The sequence below is a fragment of the Macaca mulatta genome, chromosome 8 (genome assembly GCF_049350105.2).
Source record: "Macaca mulatta isolate MMU2019108-1 chromosome 8, T2T-MMU8v2.0, whole genome shotgun sequence".
Taxonomy (NCBI): Eukaryota; Metazoa; Chordata; class Mammalia; order Primates; family Cercopithecidae; genus Macaca; species Macaca mulatta.
The window spans coordinates 26,109,218-26,131,035 of record NC_133413.1 but is presented as its reverse complement, the minus strand read 5'-3'; the positions used below and the strand labels follow the sequence as shown (position 1 = coordinate 26,131,035).

At 34.7% G+C, this 21,818-nt stretch overlaps 1 long non-coding RNA gene across 3 annotated transcripts in view; it reads left to right on the top strand.

Annotated features, from left to right (window-relative positions):
• LOC144330756 (uncharacterized) overlaps window positions 1-21,818 on the top strand; it is a 241,611-nt gene that overhangs the window by 8,367 nt on the left and 211,426 nt on the right. The window lies entirely within an intron of this gene.

The window sequence follows — 21,818 nt, the reverse complement described above, 5'->3', positions numbered from 1 at the left end:
TGACAGTGCTATCCTTGACCAAACTCTACAACCTATGAAATATGTTTCAGGTGTACTTTTTGAGTTCTACCTTATAAAATAACAATGTTTCTCTGACAAATATGGTAGATTTTCATGATCATAATGTCACAAGTTTATTATGGGGAAAAAAGTTGATTGCCAATGATCTGACATCAAGAAATAACTTCTGTTAACATTTTTATAATGTATTTTCATCTTTTTATGGAGAAAAGGAAAGCTAACCTTATTGGGCAAAGGGTTTAAGAAACTTATTTTTTCAAGGCACTATAACATTAGCATTAAGCATTCTCATGACATTGAATATTAAGATGTAATTTTAATGACTATCATATTTTGTGCATACGTTTGTGTTGAGTGTCCATGTAATGTGTGGTTGTGTGTATTTCTTTAATAGAATTTCTGGTGACTTCAGGATAAATGTCTAGAAGTGTTACTTAGCTAAAAAGGTTGAATCAACTTGAGATTATTGATAAACATTGACTCAGTGCTTTTCAGAAAGTTAGGGCCAAATTAAATTCTTATGTATAGAATTTTCCCAATCTAAAAACCCATACCTTCTAACTGCTGAACTTACTTTCCACTGATACATCTGGGAGTTTCTTAGCATCTAAGAGGAAGTCTAAAAATCCCCTCTCTATGTCTATTCTTCATTTTGTTGCTGTTCTAGCTTCCTTTAAAATAGTAGCATTTTCTCTTATTTTGCATTTCTCTTTCTGGTCCAGAAGATAAGCATTCTTCTTATATCCTTTGTGATCCGCCTTGAATATTTTAACAAAGTATAATTCTAATTATGTCTCTATCAAATAATAAAAGAATCCTGGAATGGTGAACTCTTATCAGTGCCTTACTCTTTGCCACCTTGGAAGTTGTCAAGTATTTCAGTTTGTTATGATTTTGACCCCCATGTTACTCACTATTTTTGTGTTTTCTACAGATGTTTGAAATTATTCATGTGTACCAACTTCTTTGCTCACAGGTCCTTTTAGCATCAGTTATTGTTTCTTTTTAATTCTTCATTAAGCATATTCATTTTTATTATTTCCATAGGTTTTTGGGGAACAGGTGGTATTTGGTTACTTGACTGAGTTCTTTAGTGGTGATTTGTGAGATTTTGTTGCACCCATCACCTGAGCAGTATACACTGAACCCAATTTGCAGTCTTTTATTCCTCACTCACTTCCCATTCTTTTCCCCCCGAGTCCCGAAAGTCCACTGTATCATTCTTATGCTTTTACATCCTCATAGCTTAGCTCCCACTCATGAGTGAGAACGTACAATGTTTAGTTTTTCATTCCTGAGTTACCTCACTTAGAATAATAGTCTCCAATCCCATCCAGGTTGTTGCAAATGCCATTAATTCATTGTTTTTTATGAATGAGTAGTATTGTGTCATACATATATGGTATATACATGGTGTATATATATGTTATACATGCATACATATATACCATATGTGTGGTGTGTGTGTGTATATATGTATATGTGTATATATACACATACACATGCATACACACATACCATAGTTTCTTTATCCACTCATTGAATGATGAGCATTTGGGCTGGTTCCACATTTTTGCAACTGCAAATTATGCTGCTATAAACATGCAATACACAATGAAATACCACCTTACTCCCACAAAAATAGCCATTATCAAAAAATCATAGATGATGTTGGTGTGGATGCAGTGAAAGGGAACACTTCTACACTGCTGGTTGGAATGCAGACTAGTACAGCTGCTATGGAAAACAGTGTGGAGATTCCATAGAGAACTAAAAGTAGAACTGCCATTTGATCCAGCAATCTCATTACTGGGTGAAATTTTGCTATCTTTCGGTGACCATTGTTGCTGTGGACAATTTTGCTTTCTGGCTATTCAATGGAATTATATAAGTAGTAGTGCTAGGGCAGTTGAATATTGAAATCATATTAAAGTTGTTTCTAATACATTACTACTACATTTCTAAGAATTCTAAGATGATTCTGACACTATCCTTGCTATTCAGATATTCCTGCAATAAAGTCTAATAATGGAGACAGCCACAAACAGGTAGTCTGTACAAATATGAAGTATTATGATTGGTGTTTGTGTATTGTGTTGAGATGGATTTTAGAAGGGACATATCACTTGATAGGTGGAGATAATCAGATAATAACTAGAAAAGGAATAGTAGAGCTGGTACTATGAGCAAAGCCATGAGTGTATAGAAAATCATGGTGTTTGTTGAAGCATATGTTCCTCATGACTTGAACATAACATAAAGGAATCAAACCAAATGTCCACCAATGATAGACTGGATAAAGAAAATGTGGCACATATACACCATGGAATACTATGCAGCCATAAGAAGAGGGTGAGTTCATATCCTTTGCAGGGACATGCATGAAGCTAGAAACCATCATTCTAAGCAAACTAACAAAAGAAAAGAAAACCAGGCACCACATGTTCTCATTCATATAAGTGGGAGCTGAACAATGAGAACACATGGACACAGGGAGGGGAGTATCACACACTGGGGCCTGACCAGGGCCTGTTGGGGGATGGGGAGTTAGGGGAGGGATAGCATTAGGAGAAATACCTTATATAGGTGACGGGTTGATGGGTGCAGCAAACCACCATGGCATGTGTATACCTATGTAACAAAACTGCACGTTCTGAACATGTACCCCAGAACTTAAAGTATAATAAAGTAATAGGTATGTGATATAAAACTTGTAATATATGCAGGGGCCAAGTTATGGGGGAACAAATGATCTTAAAGAAGGTACATATTTGAGCACTACTTAGCTTATAAAAGTGTCAGACTTGCTGATTGATTGTATGTAGCCACTCACAGTTGGAAGAGACAGAGGAATCCAGAATGACTTCTAAGGTTCAGCTTGAGCCACTATATAAGTCTTCCAACTTGGCGTCTTGATGGAAGTTGCAGTTTGTTAATTCATTAAAAACAGGAAATATATATCCTGGGGCACCCTTCAGGACCACAGCACCATGATGGTAATAGATGTTTAAGATATTCATTGAATATATGAACACCATAAAAAATTTGAAAACTAAACTCTGCATAAGATACAGATGCTGTTTATTAGATAGTTGAATATCAGCTTATAAATCAAAACTGTGGGAATAACAGTGAAGAAATTGTTTACCCAGTGCATCTGGAGGGAATGAGAAATAGAATATATACAGAGCCTTATGAAGACAATATTTAAGGATTGACTAAACATAGGATTTAATTTATGATCCTAAAACTAAGAAATCACAACCAACATCCTGATTACCGAGAATTTTATTCCCATAATGCTTGCAACTTAACATTTTGGAAAGTTGCATAATAACATATCTTTGATTTGGGGCAGATGTTTAAATGTTGTCTAACTACAAATGAAAATAGAACAACAAGGACAAAAATTATGGTAATATCTTGCACAAGTAACAACTTTTGCATACATGATTTTCTTTGGTCATATAACAATAGATATAAGCAGTCGGTTCAAAGATTTTGGTTCCCATTTTATAGATGACTCAGAGGTTAGGTGATGTATTATACTTCAAATCACCCAGAAATGTAATAGATGTCTCCAAAGTCATTAAGGTGGGAAAAGACGTGCTTGATAAAGAATTTCAAATATTTTACTGTGGGAGATCTCTAGGATGGCTTCAACTGCTTCAAAGAAGGCTATCTCAAGGATATGAGAGTGTAAGAGTCAGAAGTTCGAGATGAGAAGTAACATAGTGGTGTCCATGCTCTGAACTCCTTTGATACTCAGGAATCCCTATTTGCTTATGACTGACATTGGGGGAGGGGTCATGTTCCCTACCTCGGTGGTCTATCAGTGTATTGGAATTATCTAATGAGATATTTTTTTTCCAATTTGAGCTTGTCCAAACCCACCAGGAATCCCTACTGGAGAAAGCTGTGTTAATAGTAATATTAGCTGACAATTACATAGCCAGGCATTGTTCTAAGTGGCTTGCATGCATTCAAACATTTTATGTTTATTACAACCCTATTTAAAACATATTTAAACAAAAACATGTTTAAATATCTTGCCTGGATCCTACCAATTTTGCTGACCCATATAATGTCAGTACATCCAGTTTTTCTATTATTTTCTAATTATGGACATTTTTACCTTAAAATTATAACTGCTAAGACTTTGAAGTAACATAGCAAAAACTTAGTGTTATATTCAGAGCAAAAATAAAGATACAACTTTATGCACATAAATTATACTTTTAGCTATGGAGTTCAGTGAAATCTTTCACTAATGATACCTTGATGAGCTAGAAAAAAATACATATATGTATAACACATTATCTTTTTGCCTTTATAATTATCACATTTTTTCTAACATTTTATATATATAGTGTACATAGGTTGTATATATAATGTATATTTAATATATAATTATGTATATAATATATAAAATATATAATATAATTTATATTTACAAATATTTTTATATAATATATAAATAAAATACATACATATAATATTAGAAAGGTGAGAATTGTAAAGGCAAAAAGTGGTTGAGAGATCAAGGTCCCAGAAAGGAAGGAAGTACATGGCATGAGCTTGACATTCCTCCCAAATTTCCCTCTAGGCATTTAGCACTTCTTGTGTTCCAATTAAGAGGTTAAGAATCCGAGCAGATGAGCAGATTGCAAAAATTTTCTCCCATTCTGTAAGTTGCCTGTTCACTCTGATGGTAGTTTCTTTTGCTGTGCAGAAGCTCTTTAGTTTAATTAGATCCCATTTGTCAATTTTGGCTTTTGTTGCCGTTGCTTTTGGTGTTTTAGACATGAAGTCCTTGCCCATGCCTATGTCCTGAATGGTATTACCTAGGTTTTCTTCTAGGGTTTTTATGGTATTAGGTCTAACATTTAAGTCTCTAATCCATCTTGAATTAATTTTCATATAAGGAGTAAGGAAAGGATCCAGTTTCAGCTTTCTACTTATGGCTAGACAATTTTCCCAGCACCATTTATTAAATAGGGAATCCTTTCCCCATTTCTTGTTTTTCTGAGGTTTGTCAAAGATCAAATGGCTGTAGATGTGTGGTATTATTTCTGAGGACTCTGTTCTGTTCCATTGGTCTATATCTCTGTTTTGGTACTAGTACCATGCTGTTTTGGTTACTGTAGCCTTGTAGTATAGTTTGAAGTCAGGTAGCGTGATGCCTCCAGCTTTGTTCTTTTGACTTAGGATTGTCTTGGCAATGCGGGCTCTTTTTTGGTTCCATATGAACTTTAAAGCAGTTTTTTCCAATTCTGTGAAGAAACTCATTGGTAGCTTGATGGGGATGGCATTGAATCTATAAATTATTTTGGGCAGTATGGCCATTTTCACGATATTGATTCTTCCTATCCATGAGCATGGAATGTTCTTCTATTTGTTTGTGTCCTCTTTTATTTCACTGAGCAGTGGTTTGTAGTTCTCCTTGAAGAGGTCCTTTACATCCCTTGTAAGTTGGATTCCTAGGTATTTTATTCTCTTTGAAGCTACTCATCTGACAAAGGGCTAATATCCAGAACCTACAAAGAACTCAAACAAATTTACAAGAAAAAGACAAACAACCCCATCAAAAAGTGGGCAAAGGATATGAACAGACAGTTCTCAAAAGAAGACATTCATACAGCCAACAGACACATGAAAAAATGCTCATCATCACTGGCCATCAGAGAAATGCAAATCAAAACCACAATGAGATACCATCTCACACCAGTTAGAATGGCAATCATTAAAAAGTCAGGAAACAACAGGTGCTGGAGAGGATGTGGAGAAATAGGAACACTTTTACAGTGTTGGTGGGGTTGTAAACTAGTTCAACCATTATGGAAAACAGTATGGCGATTCCTCAAGGATCTAGAACCAGAAGTACCATATGACCCAGCCATCCCATTACTGGGTATATACCCAAAGGATTATAAATCATGCTGCTATAAAGACACATGCACACGTATGTTTATTGTGGCACTATTCACAATAGCAAAGACTTGGAATCAACCCAAATGTCCATCAGTGACAGACTGGATTAAGAAAATATGGCACATATACACCATGGAATACTATGCAGCCATGAAAAAGGATGAGTTTGTGTCCTTTGTAGGGACATGGATGTAGCTGGAAACTATCATTCTCAGCAAACTATCACAAGAACAGAAAACCAAACACCACATGTTCTCACTCATAGGTGGGAACTGAACAATGAGATCACTTGGACTCAGGAAGGGGAACATCATACACCGGGGCCTATCACGGGGAGGGTGAAGAGGGGAGGGATTGCATTGGGAGTTATACCTGACGTAAATGACGAGTTGATGGGTGCTGACGAGTTGATGGGTGCAGCACGCCAACATGGCACAAGTATACATATGTAACAAACCTGCACGTTATGCACATGTACCCTAGAACTTAAAGTATAATAATAAAAAAAAATAAATAAATAAATAATCCCCCCCCCCAAAAAAAAAAAAAAAGAATCCCAGCAGAGTTCTCTGAGCCTCACAGTGCTACAAAGACAAAAACTGGAATGAAGGATCTCTCAAGAAGGAGGATGGGTCCAATACATTTCCTAAGAATAGTTTGAGACCAAGGAGAGTCTACACTCTCAACCCTAGTTGCCCAGTTAAGGCAAGTCAGAAATACTCTAGACCTTAACAAAATTGAAAACTAGCTTCTGATTAACTCAATCCAGATTGGGTTAAAGTGATTTACCTTGAGATTAACTGCTTGCCAAAAGTAAAGTATATTTTGGTATAGCCACACAGTGAAATTCTAGATAGCAGTGAAAATGTGTGATCTACTACATGCAGAATCACGCAAATATTACAAATACATTTTGAAAAAGGTTATGATTTCACCGAAATACAGTCCTAAACTGGTAAAATTGATCTAAGGTTTTAGATATCAGGTAGTGGTTTCCTTTGGGAAGGAGAGATTACATTGACTGCAAAGAGATATGCTGTCTTCTAGGGCACACTCTTAATGTTATATTTGCTGATTGGACTGGTATCTACATGGGATATATACTTGGTGATTATTCATTGAGCTGTACCATTGTATATTTTGTGCACTTTTTTGAATAAATACATGAAGCTGAGAAAATATATCTCACTAGTTATGGCTGCATTTTAAATAATAGGCTGTTAGGAAATCTCCATTCTGGGGGAAAAAAAAATTTCCAGGAACCACTATTCGGTTGAGCTGTTGCTTTCACTATAGCAAATTTTTACAAGTATATATCATTTGGAATTTGTATATATTTAGATTTATTCCTGGAAGAAGCACAATGTTTTAACCCCTTCGTAAGATTAGTATCTTAGGAATTACTTAAAACAAATATTTTAAGTAATACAGTACATCTCGCATGTTCCATCAGTTGACTATTTCATATTTATTGCTAGTTACTTGATAATTTCTGATACTATTATAAAATTACCTTGTCTTTAATTTTTTGATATTTCTTCCTTTGTTTTTTCATATATTCATACAGTTGTATGACTTTAAAAAAATCATAAGTAACTCATTGATTTACTTAGTGACTTTATTAGAAATCAGTTGATCTCTGTGTAGGTCTGTTTCCCCTTTTTTTCATCAATATCACACTGTCTTGATAACTGTAGTTCTATTTAAAACAACAAAACACTTAAAATCAAGTAGTGTATGTAATCCATGATTCTTATTTATAAGTTTGTTTTAGCTCTTCTGGGTCTGTTACATTTTCATACCAATTTTGAATTCAACCTATTAAGTCCCAATAAAGAGCTTACTAGGATTTTGATTGGGATTGCATCAAATCATTCAGTCAAATTGGTAATAATTGATATTCTAACTGTATTGGTATTCTGATGCATAAGCGTGTATTTCTCTGCTTAGGTCTTTTTAAATATTTGTCTCATTGATGGTTTGTGCTTTTTAAAATAGAGGACTTGGACAAATTTCATCAAATGTATTTTGAAATATGTTTTGCTTTTCGATGGTATTGTAAATAAAATTATTTCTCCATTATTTATTGATAGCATATAGCAATACAACAAACACAATCTTGATTAAGTGGAGTTTATTTCAAGAATGCAAGATTGTTTGTTAATTGCAAAGACCATAATTTACCTTATTGACAGAATAAAGGAGAAAAACCATAGAACCATTTCAATAAGTTCCAAAAGAAAAAAATCCAACATTTTTCACAAAAACTCAACAAATTGCCAATAGAAGGGGAACTTCTTAATCTAAAAAGGGCAAAATAAAACTTACAATAACTTATTTGTTGATGAAATTTTGAACATATTTTACAAATATTTGTTCTACTGGTTCTAGAAGTATAAAAGGGCAAATAAATAAGCATACATGTTGAAAAGGAGTAGTGAGACTTGCTTTTTACAGGTGGCATGATAGTTTACGTTGAAAATCTTCTAGAATGAATAAGATTTATGTATGTGTGTATGTATATATATGATGTATATGTACATAAATATGTAGTGTTTTCTTAGGGAGTTTTGTACCCATATTCATTAGAGATGTTTTCTTACAATTTACTTTTCTTGTAATGCCTTTTTAAGATTGTGATATAGTAAAATTATGTTGATCTTATAAAACAAACTGCATAGAGTCCTATTCTTCCATATTCTAAAAGAATTTCTTTAGGATATTCTTTTTTTATTATACTTTAAGTTCTGGGGTACATGTGCAGAACATGCAATTTTGTTACAAAGGTATACATGTGCCGTGGTGGTTTGCTGTACCCATCAGCCTGTCACCTACATTAGGTATTTCTCCTAATGCTATCCCTCCCCTAGCTGCACCCCCCTCCCCGACAGGCCCCAATGTGTGATGTGCCCCTCCCCATGTCCATGTACTCTCATTGTTCAACTCCCACTTATGAGTGAGAACATGCAGTGTTTGGTTTTCCGTTCCTGTGTTACTTTGCTGAGAATGATGATTTCCAGCTTCATCCATGTCCCTACAAAGGACATGAATTCATTTTTTATGGCTGCATAGTATTCCATGGTGTATATGTGCCACATTTTCTTTAGCCTATCATTTATGGACATTTGGGTTGGTTCCAAGTCTTTACTATTGTGAATAGTGCCGCAATAAACATAGATGTGCATGTGTCTTTATAGTAGGTTGATTTATAATCCTTTGGGTACATACCCAGTAATGGGATTGCTGGATCAAATGGTATTTCTGGCTCTAGATCCTTGAGGAATCACCACACTGTCTTCCACATGGTTGAACTAATTTACACTCCCACCAACAGTGTAAAAGTGATCCTATTTCTCTACATCCTCTCCAGCATCTGTTTCCTGACTTTTTAATGATCACCATTCTAACTGGTGTGAGATGGTATCTCATTGTGGTTTGATTTGCATTTCTCTAATGACTAGTGATGATGAGCTTTTTATCATGTTTGTTAGCTGCATAAATGTCTTCTTTTGAGAAGTGTCTGTTCATTTCCTTTGCCCACTTTTTGATGGGGGTTGTTTTTTTTTCCTTGTAAATTTAAGTTCTTTTAGATTCTGGGTGTTAGCCCTTTGTCAAATGTGTAGACTGCAAAAATTTTCTCCCATTTTGTAGGTTGCCTGTTCACTCTGATGATAGTTTCTTTTGCTGTGCAGAAACTCTTTAGTTTAATTAGATCCCATTTGTCAATTTTGGCTTTTGTTGCCATTGCTTTTGGTGTTTTAGACATGAAGTCTTTGCCCATGCCTATGTCCTGAATTGTACTGCTTAGGTTTTCTTCTAGGATTTTTAGGGTTTGGGGTCTTATGTTTAAGTCTTTAGGATATTGTTTTATTCTGATAGTTTCTTCATTAATTTTGAATAGGATTTATCAGTGAAACCATGTGAGCAAGAATTTTATTTGTGAGAAGATTTTTAATTAAAATTCAATTTGTAGATACATATATAGGGGAATTAGAATTTCTTGAGTCAGTTTTAATGTGTTTTTAAATTTTTTATATTGAAATAACTATACTTGCATATGCAGCGTAAGATGTAATATGGAGAGATTTCATATACCCTTTACTCATTTTTCCCAGTGGTAACATCTTGCAAAACCCTAGTACAATACCACAATCGAAACATTGACATTGGTACAGTTACAATACAAAATAATTCCATCACCACAAGGATGCCTCCTGTTGACCTTTTATAGCCACAGCCACTTCCACCCACCCTGCATCCTCCTCAACCCCTGACAATGACTAATCTACTCAATTTCTACACTCTTGTCATTTAAAAATGTTATGTATGTGGAACCATACAGTATGTAAGTTTTTGGGATTGTTCATTTCTCCGGGATAAACACCCAGCAGTGTAATTTCAGCATCATGTTAGTTGTATTTGTTTTTGTTTGTTTGTTTGTTTTGAGAAATTGCCAACCATTTTTCAGAGAATCTGTACCATTTTACCATTTTCACCAGTGACATATGGATGATCCAGTTTCTCTGCATCCTTGCTTATTTTCAATGTTGTCACTATTTTTCATTTTAGCCATTCTGTCTGGTGTTTAGGATTTTTCATTGTGGTTTAAATTTGACCACGATTTTGCGCATGTGCTTATTTTCCATCCATGTATCTTCTTCATTGAAATGTCTCTTTGTCTTTTTCCAGTGTTCTAATTGGATTATCTTTTTTACTGCTGTGTCGTGAGTCTTTGTTTATGCTAGATACTCGTCCTTTGTCAGTTATGTGGCTTGCAAACATTTTCTCCTAGGCTGTAGCTTGTCTTTTCATTCTCTTAACAGATTTTTACAGAATAAATGTTCTTAATTTTGATGAAGTCTAGTTTATCAATTTTTTCTTTGATAGATGGTATATTTGCTTTTAAATCTAAGAACTCTTTGCCTTACTCCAGATTTTGAAGTTTTTTTCTATGTATTTTTCTGAGTTTATAGTTTTATATTTTATATTTAAGTCCCTAGTCAATTTTGAGCTAATTGTTATATAAGTTGTGAAGTTCAAATTGGGGTTTGTTTTCCTTTTTGCTTATAAATGTTTATTCACTCCAGCACTACTTGAAAATTTCTTCGCTATTGAAATGCTTTTGCTCTTTTTTCAAAATCAGATGTGTTTGCATGTGGCTATGTCTGAGTTGTCTAATTGGTTTCATTTATTTATATGTCTATTCCTCCATCAATACATTACAACTAGATTACTGTATATATACATAATGTCTTAAAATCAAGTGAACTGATGCTTCTCACTTTGTTCTTTTCAAGATTGTTTTAGCTATATTAGATCCTATGCATTTCATGTAAATTTTAGAATAGTGTTATCTGTATGCAGAAAAATTCCTGATGAGATTTTATAGGAATTGTGCTAAACATATATATTAATTTGCAAAGAATTGACATCTTTACTATGTTTAGTCTTCTAAACCACGAACAGGGAATGTTTTCCCATTTATTTAAATCTTCTTTGATTTACTTTATCAGCATTTTGTAGTTTTCAGGGTTATACATCCTGTATATATTTTGTTAGGTTTACATCTGAGTATTTAATTTTTAAAAAAAATTGTAAATGGCATTGAATTTTTCATTTCGGTTTTCTTATATTCATTACTAATATAGAGAAATATAATTTATTTTTCTGTATTCATCTTGTAATCTGTAACCTGACTTCACTTACTGGCTCTAGGATTTTTGTGGTAGATTCTTTCGGATTTTCTAAATAGACCATCATGTCATCTGCAAACAGGAGAGTTTTATTTCATCTTTTATCATATAGTTGCTTTCCACCCCTCCCCACCCCTGACTGCCTGCTTTTCTTATCTCGTTGCACTGGCTAAAACTTCCAGCCCATTGTTGAATAAAAGTGTTGAGAGCAAATGTCCTTGCCTTGTTCCCAGTTTTAAGAGAAAAGCATTCAATCTTTTATCATTAGATTTAATATTAACTGTAGGTTTTTGGTCAATGTTCTTTATCGAGTTTAGAAAGTTCCCTTCCATTCCTATTTTTTTCTGAAGTGTTTTTAAATAATGAATGCATGCTTTGGTTTGAATGTTTGCATCCCTTCCAAACTTTATGTTAAAATGCAATAGCTAATGCAATGTTATTAAAAGGTGTCGCCTTTAAAAAGTGATTAGGTCATGAGGATGGAGCACTCCGGAATTGATTAGTGCTTTTATAAAAGGACTGGAGGGAACTAGCTAGGCCCCTAGCTTTTTAAGTTTTATTACCAAGTATATAACATTTGGAATTATCATGTCTTCATGATGAATTAATTAGTAGGAAATGCTGCTATTTTTCCAGCTCTCTCTCTCTCTCTCTCTATCTATGTGTGTGTGTGTGTGTGTGTATATATATATATATATATATATATAGTCTCTAACAAATACATAAAATATATTTATTTTTAATATATATATTTTTTTTACTAAAATCTACTTTTTGTGGTATTCCTATAGTCACATCAGCTTTCTTCTAATATTTGCATGGTATGTCTTTTTACATTCAATTTTATCTTTACATTAACACAATATATTTTTCTTAGGGTTTAACCCAGTCTTTTTAAAACTGTTTCTAAAATGTGTCTTTATTTTAGTTGATTTGCTTATTTGTGCTTTATGTAATTATTGGTATGATGAAGGGATATGCTATTTTGCTTTTTATCTCTCCTTTTTTGAATTTTTTTTCTTATCTCTCTCCTTTTATTGCATTATTTTCTATTTGTCTTTTTCTTCCCTGCCTCCTTGTGTTATTAAAATATTCTTGGTATTTTTAATTCTTTTATTGCATTTTTGATTATATACTGTAATACTTTTATAGATTTTTTTCTTGTTGGGTGCATATGTACAGTAGATCTCGGTTGACAATTCTATTGTTCAGCTCACCTGTATATTCTGCCTAGCTTTTTGCCTATTTGCACTATTCACAACCAAAAAGGAAATGTTGAATCTGACACAATGAAGGTGGATAATATCAACTTATCCTAATTTTATAAATTTATTAGTTATAAAGATATGTAAAACCCTATATTGTCTTTGCAAATTGTACCTTTTAAAATTATACAGTGACTCTGTCACTTACCTCCTCCATCCCTAATGATGCTTTCCACTGTAAAGTATGTGTATTTGATAATTAGGTGCCTACATGAGCGGATATGTCTATTGCTAGCCATTCATTTTCAGTCTTTGCAAGAAATTCTGTTAGATGTATTATTTAGAAATAATGTGTGTCTGTATTTTATCTAGTCCATCAATCTTTGCCTTATAACTTACCCACCATGCTTCAGATTCCTTACTTTTCCCCAAGCCCTACAACATATTGATATTATTGAGACCTATAATGCCTGAAAAGTAGCCATTAATCCTATGTGGCTATTAAGATTTAAATAACTAAAATTAAATACAATTTAAATATTTTGTTTCTCAGTTACAGAAGCCACATTTCAACCTTGGTAGCTGTGTGATTAGCGGCTACCATATGGAACAGTGAAGACACAGAATAGTTTCATCACAGAAAGTTCTATTGCACAGAACTGATCTAGGCTTTCAACTCAGAGTAATTATGGATGTAATTTCTGGTTTTATTTGGTTTAAATAATTTTATTTAAGATACATAATTTTATTGAGGTATTTGGTTATGTTTCATATGTCTCTTGCAGCATATTGTAAATTATCTTTCTTCTAATTTGTTAATTTATACAAAATACTTTTCCAATGGTTCTTTACATAGTTATGTTTCTGTAACCCTGTATTCCTGAGCATATTTTTTAACTAAACCCTTATAACTGAGTGACAATTTGGATGTAAAATCCTAGAGTCTAAGTTCCTTTCCTTCAATATTTTACTATTTTATTTTATTCTTGAATCTATTCCTGCTTCAAAAATTCTGAGATCATGGGTTCTTCCTTTGTTTCTATGTTATAATCCATTTCACTTAGAATTATAGAATTTTTTCTTTGTTTTTGATCTTTTTTAAAAATAATACTTGAAGTTCTGGGGTACATGTGCAGAACGTGCAAGTTTGTTACATAGGTATACACGTGCCATGGTAGTTTGCTGCACCCATCAACCCGTCATCTACATTAGCTATTTCTCCTAATGCTATCCCTCCCCAGCCCCCGACCCCCTGACAGGCCCCACTGTGCATTGTTCCTCCCACTTCGTGCATGTGTTCTCATTGTTCAACTCCCACTTATGGGTGAGAACATGCAGTGTTTGGTTTTCTGGTCTTGTGTTTGCTGAGAATGGTTTCCAGCTTCATCCATGTTTCTGCAGAGGACATGAACTCATCCTTTTTCAGGGCTGCATAGTATTCCATGGTGTATATGTGCCACATTTTCTTTATCCAGTCTATCAGTGATGGGCATTTTGGTTGGGTCCAATTCTTTGCTATTGTGAACAGTGCCACAATAAACATATGTGTACATGTGTCTTTATAGTAGAATGATTTCTAATCTTTTGAACCAGATATTTTTATAGTGCCATGATGTTCTTGGAGGCCAGGGTTGTTGTTTTGTGCCTTGTTTTTCCTTTTCTCTTCTTTGGCTTGCCCTGTTTTTTTTTTTTTTTTTTTTCCTCAAGTCTAAATAAATTATCTCCATTATTCAAGTATTTCCTTATGTCCATTTTTTGGAAATATCAATTTTTGTAGAATTCATATTTTAATTTTAGCATTTCTACTTCTACCTTGAAAAAGTAATTTTTACTTTTTCTTATTTAAAAAATTTCTTTGCTAATTTTTCTTTTCTTCTTGAATATTTTCTCTATTTGATCTTTTCTGTTTGCTAATTTGTTCCTCAGTTCTATCTATTCTATTATTCATTTTACCTATTTTATCCTGTATTTCAACTATTCCATTTTTTATACCCGAAATGTTCCTTAATTCATTTTTGTTTTTTCTTATGGTTTCATATTTCAAATGTCTATTATGCCTGCTAATATGTGTATTGTTATTTTTGGCCCCTCTCTTTTGATATTTATGCTTAGATTGGAATCTATAATGCAGTATATTTTTCTTTTCAAACGTTTGTGCTTCTCAATGTACTGTTATTCTGGCAAGCAATCTCACTTATACTACTAAGCAATGCATATGGAGGGCAGTGCATATCAGATATTATCAACTGGAAAAGCTTATGGAGCTGGGAGTTGATGAATCCTCCTCATAGGTGTCAAAACCTGGGGACCAGAAAACCAGTCAATCACTCCCCACCCAGAAATAGAGCTCGTCAGACTTTCATCTTTTGTCCTTAGAGAAGCAGAGTGAACAACATAAACTTACTCCTTTTGGAGGTGTAGAGGTGGTGGAGTGAGAAAGCAACTGCCAGAGGTTAGTTTCATTTTCTCTGGTGCCACATTGCACAAGGTTTCTCTATTGCCCTAAGTTTATCTCAGAGTCCACTAGGACTAGTTCCAGCTTCTGCAGGTATGCACACAGCACTGTGTCCAAGGCAAAGTTGGCAAGTAGCCAGAGAAGCACAATAATGCATTCTTTCTCTCTCACAGACTCCCTAAACTGCCTTGTGACCAAATCCAAAGCACCGCACAGCCCAGGGTCCAAAATTAAACTCACTCCCATTCCCATATCCTCTATGGTTTTTTTTTTTTTTTCCATTTCTCAGTACTTTCTGAGACTAAAGAAAAAGACCTCTGTGAAAAATGAGCAATTTGCTTTAAACCATTGAATTCTTTTTAACCAAGGCAAATATAGACATGTTTTCTTTTATCATTAAATTTACTTACAACTACATCATTCAGTTGAGTGGGTCATTAAACCCCCCCTTTCAGTATAAAACTAAGTTATATCAGCCTAGCTACCTTTCTTCTTCTTTACTTCTCTATTTTGTGTTTTAAAAAGAAAACAGAATTCTAAACTGACAGTTCTTGTGGCTTTAGTGGTGAGACACTGTTGCACAGTTTCACAAATTGCTGATGCAGGGGTTATTTGAGGTCATCTGAGTCAGTATTTATAGGATCTATTTGTGAAAGAATCTCCAGTTGCAACAAAGTAAAGGATGCTGGGGTTACTTCAGAAGCCTATGTCTAGCAAATAAGCATACAAAAAATACTCAACGTCATATGTCATTAGGAATTGTAAATTGAAACGGTAATGAAATACCACTACTAGAGTGGCCAAAATCCAGAACACTGATAGCACCAAATGCTGGTAAGGATGTGGAGCAACAGAAACTCATTTCTTACTGGTATAAAAGTAAAATGACACAGCCACTTTGGAAGACAGTTGGGCAGTTTCTTAAAACTCGAAACATACTCTTAATAATCCAGCATTAGCACCACTTAGTATTTACCAAAAGGAGTTGAAAACTTACGTCCACACAAAAACTTGAACTGGAATATTTATACAAGCTTTATCCATAATTGCCAGAACTTGGATGCAATTAAGATGTCTTTCAGTAGGTTAATACCACATTGATAAATACACTGCAGAATGTAGGGTGAAATTTTTACCTGTACCCTTTAGAGTTTGTTTTTTCAACTGGTCCTGAAGATTAAATTGATATAAAACAGATAAACAGGAGAAAAACATACAAATTTATATAATACAAGTTTTTTCTAAGTATCTAAAACTGCTCTAAAATACAGTCTATTTTTAAAAAGCCATGACTTTGGTGCATGGTCATAGGAATGAACCTCAAATGAATGAAAGGACAGAGAGCTGCGCCTATTATGAGTCTCCCAAAATGCTTTGGATTCTGCTACAGTCGGGAACATTTTCTTATTTATGCTTGATATTTTTATACAAAGTTTTTCAGCAACCACCAGGAGAAAAATCGTAACCTCAAGCCTGGATATTTTCTTTTATTCATGATTTACAAGCTGATCTTTTCAAGATGATTTGCTTTTTTTTTTTTTTTTTTTTTTTTTTTTTTTTTTTTTTTTTTTGAGACGAAGTTTCGCTCTTGTTGCTCAGGCTGGAATGCAATGGCACGATCTGGGCTCACCGCAACCTCCGCCCCCCGGGTTCAAGTGATTCTCCTGCCTCAGCCTCCTGAGTAGCTGGAATTACAGGCGTCCACCACCATGCCCGGCTAATTTTTTTTTTTTTTTTGTATTTTTTGTAGAGACGGGGTTTCTCCATGTTGGTCAGGCTGATCTCGAACTCCTGGCCTCAGGTGATCCGCCCGCCTTGGCCTCCCAAAGTGATGGGATTACAGGCGTGAGCCACCGCGCCTGGCCAATTTGCCTTTTTAAAACATTTTACTTTGTAGAACTACCACTGGATCCAGCAATCCCACGACTGGGTATCTACCCAAAGGAAATGAAGCCATTCTGTGAAGAAGGCACATGTACATGCACGTTTATAGCAACACAACTCACGATTGAAAAGATAAGTAACCAACCTAAATACCCATCAACCAATGAGTGGATAAAGAAAATAGGATATATATACACTATGGAATACTACTCCATCCAAAAAAGGACTAATGTCTTTTAAAGCAACTTGGATGGAGCTGGAGTCCATTATTCTAAGCGAAGTCACCCAGAAATGGAAAATCAAATACCCTGTGCTAAGTGGAAGCTAAGCTGTGAGGATGCAAAGGCATAGGAGTGATATAATGGACTTGGCAAACTTGGGGAGGTTAGGAGGGGAGTGAGGGATAGAAGACCATATGTTGGGTACAGTGTACACTGCTCATGTGACGGGTGCATCAAAATCTCAGAAATTACCACTGAAGAACTTATCAATGTAAGCAAACACCACCTGTTCCCCAAAAACGGCTGTAATAAAAATAAAACGTAATAATTATATTCCAGGTAAAGTCAGAGGCTTTAGCAGTACCACCAGTTAAATATCCTATGTTTAGAATTTGAAAATTCTTTGGATAAAAAGTTGACATTAAAACATAAATTTGTGAATTTGAATTTTTGTAATCAAATTACTTTTGCTATTTTGGATGCTAATTTGCATGAATAATCAAGATCAACAGTTACAGCATACAATTAATCTCTTAAGATAATAGTAGGGATAAGATGTTGGTAGCCAACTACGGCTGAGATATTTCCATTAAATCTTTGGTTCTTAAGAGTACACATTAGATTCATCTCTAGAACTTACTAAAATATGTCTCGATTCCTTCCCTCTGTGTTCAGACTTTTTTGGTATAAGTTGGTTGATATAAAATGGTTCTTGACATATTTTGTCAGGAACCATTATTACATGAACTCTTTCAACAATGATTTTTAGAAAATGAAATATATATATATATTTCATTTTATATATATATGTAACTTTACTGTTTCTTTTACTCCATGCTGGATTGATTACAAATAAAATAAAGGGTAAGAGAACAAATATTGTAACACCCTTATATATACTTCAGTCACCAGAAAAGATCATCCAATATGCCTAGGAATCACTCTGTAGGAAAATAGATTCAGTTCCTCAAATAATCAACTGAGAATCTTTAAAAATTAATGATTAGGCAGTGATAAAAAAATGTAACCAATGTCACTAAAGCCACTGTGTTTTCAGATATTGAATTCCCTCAAAGGAAAATTTAAAGATGCTATGATGTATATTAAAAATTTGTAAGTATTCTAAAAGTAGGTGAAGATAACTTGTACTTGTTCAGTGATGATATGAATAGCCAAGCTATTACTTGGCTTCCAAATTCAGGATATGCAGCTCATATCCATTATTCCATTACCCTGGGCAGTGCTGAAAGTTATTGATGAAAAGGTTGAGAGGGTGTTCTAATTTGAGCCTATGTCTTGCTTCCTGCTGGGGTTTATTTATGACTGTGTACGTGACTGCAGTGTGGTTAGGGCAGGCAGCCAAGAGACTGTATCCATGAAGTACTGAGGGGCTCCCAGGGTGAGAGTCAGCCAAAAGGTACAGACAGGTTCTCTAGTTGGATACAACAGCAACACCATCCTGAGTGCAAATTTTAGGTCTTAGAAAGAGCTAGGCTCAGTCTTATCCATTAATTTTTATTCACTTGGCTGATTTTGTTTTGTTTATGTGGTTTTGCTGTCTTCCATGATGTTATGTTTGTTCTTTATAGACACTGTGAGTCTCATATAAATCCTGTTTACTTCTCTTGTTTACTGTTTTATTCTTAGATAGTTTGGAGCTCATATTTATCAAACACGTAGGGCTGTATATTTTATATTTCACAAGTCTCATCTGACCCATGGCTTTATGGTTTCTAGAACTTTCTTGCTTTCTAATGTTCTTAAATGTTCATTTTTTGGGCATGTTATACTTTTCTAAATCTCCTGAATTTGTGTATGTACAAATATGTATGTACCTTTGATGAAACATGATGTATATATAAATACCTAAACATATTCAAAAATAACAATTTTTGGTTTTCTATAGTCCTGATGATCTGCTTACAGTTTCCTGAACATGTCATAGCCCTTCTGGAATCATGACTTTGCAAGGCTGTTATTTAACTCCATTATTTTCTAGAAGAATTTTCTCTTTTTCCTTTATAGGTCTGATAAATTGCAGAGTTCAAGATTTAAATGACACCTCTGAGAAACTTCTCATGCCTTCTCTTGGTAAACATTTACTCTGTGCTTTCTTGTACTCACATTTTAGCAATTTATTTTAGTGATTATTTTATTTCTATATTTATGTCAGTCTCTAGAGCTAGGATGTGAATCCCTGGACAGCAGGGAAAGAGGTTAATCTTTCTAGCTCCAGTGTCCACTTAGTAAATAGAGACTTTGTAAATGTTTGTATTACAGAATTAAAACAACCAGCTAAGTGTAAATTACACAATGTATTCAACTCAGAATCTTGATGGAAGACTTTTGTTAGCTGATTTATTGAGTACTTATTTCCCAGGCTCTCTGCTAATCACTAGTAACAAGAGGGGAAAAATGAGAACTGATTTTCAGGAGTAGAAAATGAAGAGGCATAAGATTTGACTGCAGCAGAATGGCTATTACTAAAAAGTCAACAACGGATGATGGCAAAGCTCTGGAGAAGGAATGCTTTTACATTATTGGTGGGAGTATAAATTAGCACAACTGTTGTGAAAGATGGTGTCACGATTGCTGAAAGACCTAGAGGCAGAAATACCATTCGACCCAGCAATCCCATTACTACCATTACTAAGTACATACCCAAAGGACTAGAAATCGTTCCGTTAAAAAAAGACACATCCACTGTCTGCATTGCAGAACTCTTCACAATAGCAAAGACATGGAATCAACCCAAATGCCCATCAGTGATAGACTGGATAAAGAAAATGTGGTACATAAGCGACACGGAATACTATGCAGTCATAAAAAGAAATGAGATCATGTCTTTTGCAGTGACATGGATGGAACTGGAGGACATTATTTTTAGCAAACTAAGCCAGAAACAGAAAACCAAGTATGGCATGTTCTCACTTATAAGTGGGAGCTAAATGATGAGAACAAATGGACATATGCAGGGAAACAACAAACACTGGGGCCTGTCAGAGGGGTTTGGGAGGAGGAAGAGGATCAGAAAGAATTGCTAATAGATGTTGACCTTAATACCTGGGTGATGGAATGATTTGTGCAGCACACCACCATGGCACCTGTTTAATTACCTATGTTACAAACCTGTACATCCTGCACATGTACCTCTGACGTTAAAATAATAGTTGGAAATGAAAAAATTTTAAAAAGATTCGACTGCAATTTCAGATACTTTCATTGGAAACATTGCCTAGAAGAATTTGTTGCTGGAGATAAAGTAGAATTCTCATACTTAATAATATAGTATTAAATGTGCTTCTCTGTGCAAAATAGTTTTCCTGCAGGCAGTGTGGTTGTGTGGAAGGAAGTAAGATTCCTGTGCAACACTGTCACAAATGTTAAGTGATATTATACATGCACACATACAAACATACAAAAATACACACAAACTTGCATAAATCAGAATGTGCTACTGTGTACTTTTGTTATTACCTTATGATATCCTTTCTTTAAGAAATAATCAAATTTGAAATTGGCTATGATTTTATTTTCTAAAAGTTATATGACTTCAGTCCATATTAATTTCCCCAAAATATGAATCCAGGGTCTTTGCACAATGCAGCCTCGGATCTATGACAGTATTTTATTTGGCCCAGAAGTTCTGACTGAGATTCAACTTAATGTAAGATGAGAAAACTGAATAGGATTACGGAGAAAACTCTAAAAGCATGTCAGAGGGAGAATAAAAGACCAAGGAAAAAAGACTCGGCTGGGCACAGCAGCTCATGCCTGTAATCTCAGCACTTGGGGAGGCTGAGACAGGAGGATGACTTTAGCCCAGGAACTTGAGACCAGCCTGGGAAACATAGGGAGACCCTGTCACTAAAAAATATTTTAAAATTATCCAGGTGTAGTGGTGCATGCCCATAGTTGCAGCTACTCTGGAGGCTGAGGTGAAAGGATCACTTGAGCCCGGAAGGTCGAGGCTGCAGCGAGTCATGATCATGCTGCTGCACCTCAGCCTGGGCAACAGAGAGAGACATTGTCTCAAAAACTCACCAATGAAATATGTACTCACCAACTAAATATGTACTCACCAATGAAATATGTACTCACCAACTAAATATGTACTCACCAACGAAATATGTACTCACCAACGAAATATGTACTCACCAATGAAATATATACAAACAGCAAATAATTCTTTCCCCAAACCTTACTTTCTGCTCAAACAGCAAGTAATTCTTTCCCCAAACCTTACTTTCTGCTCAGAGACATATGACACAATAGACTGTTCAGAGAGGGTCTTGGTGCTGACAAGCCCAACAATGGAATCCTCCTTCAGGTAGGCACTGACGGATACATGTTACTTACCTTTCTAGATGATGGACATTTCCCTCTTTTCTCTTTATATTTTCATGTT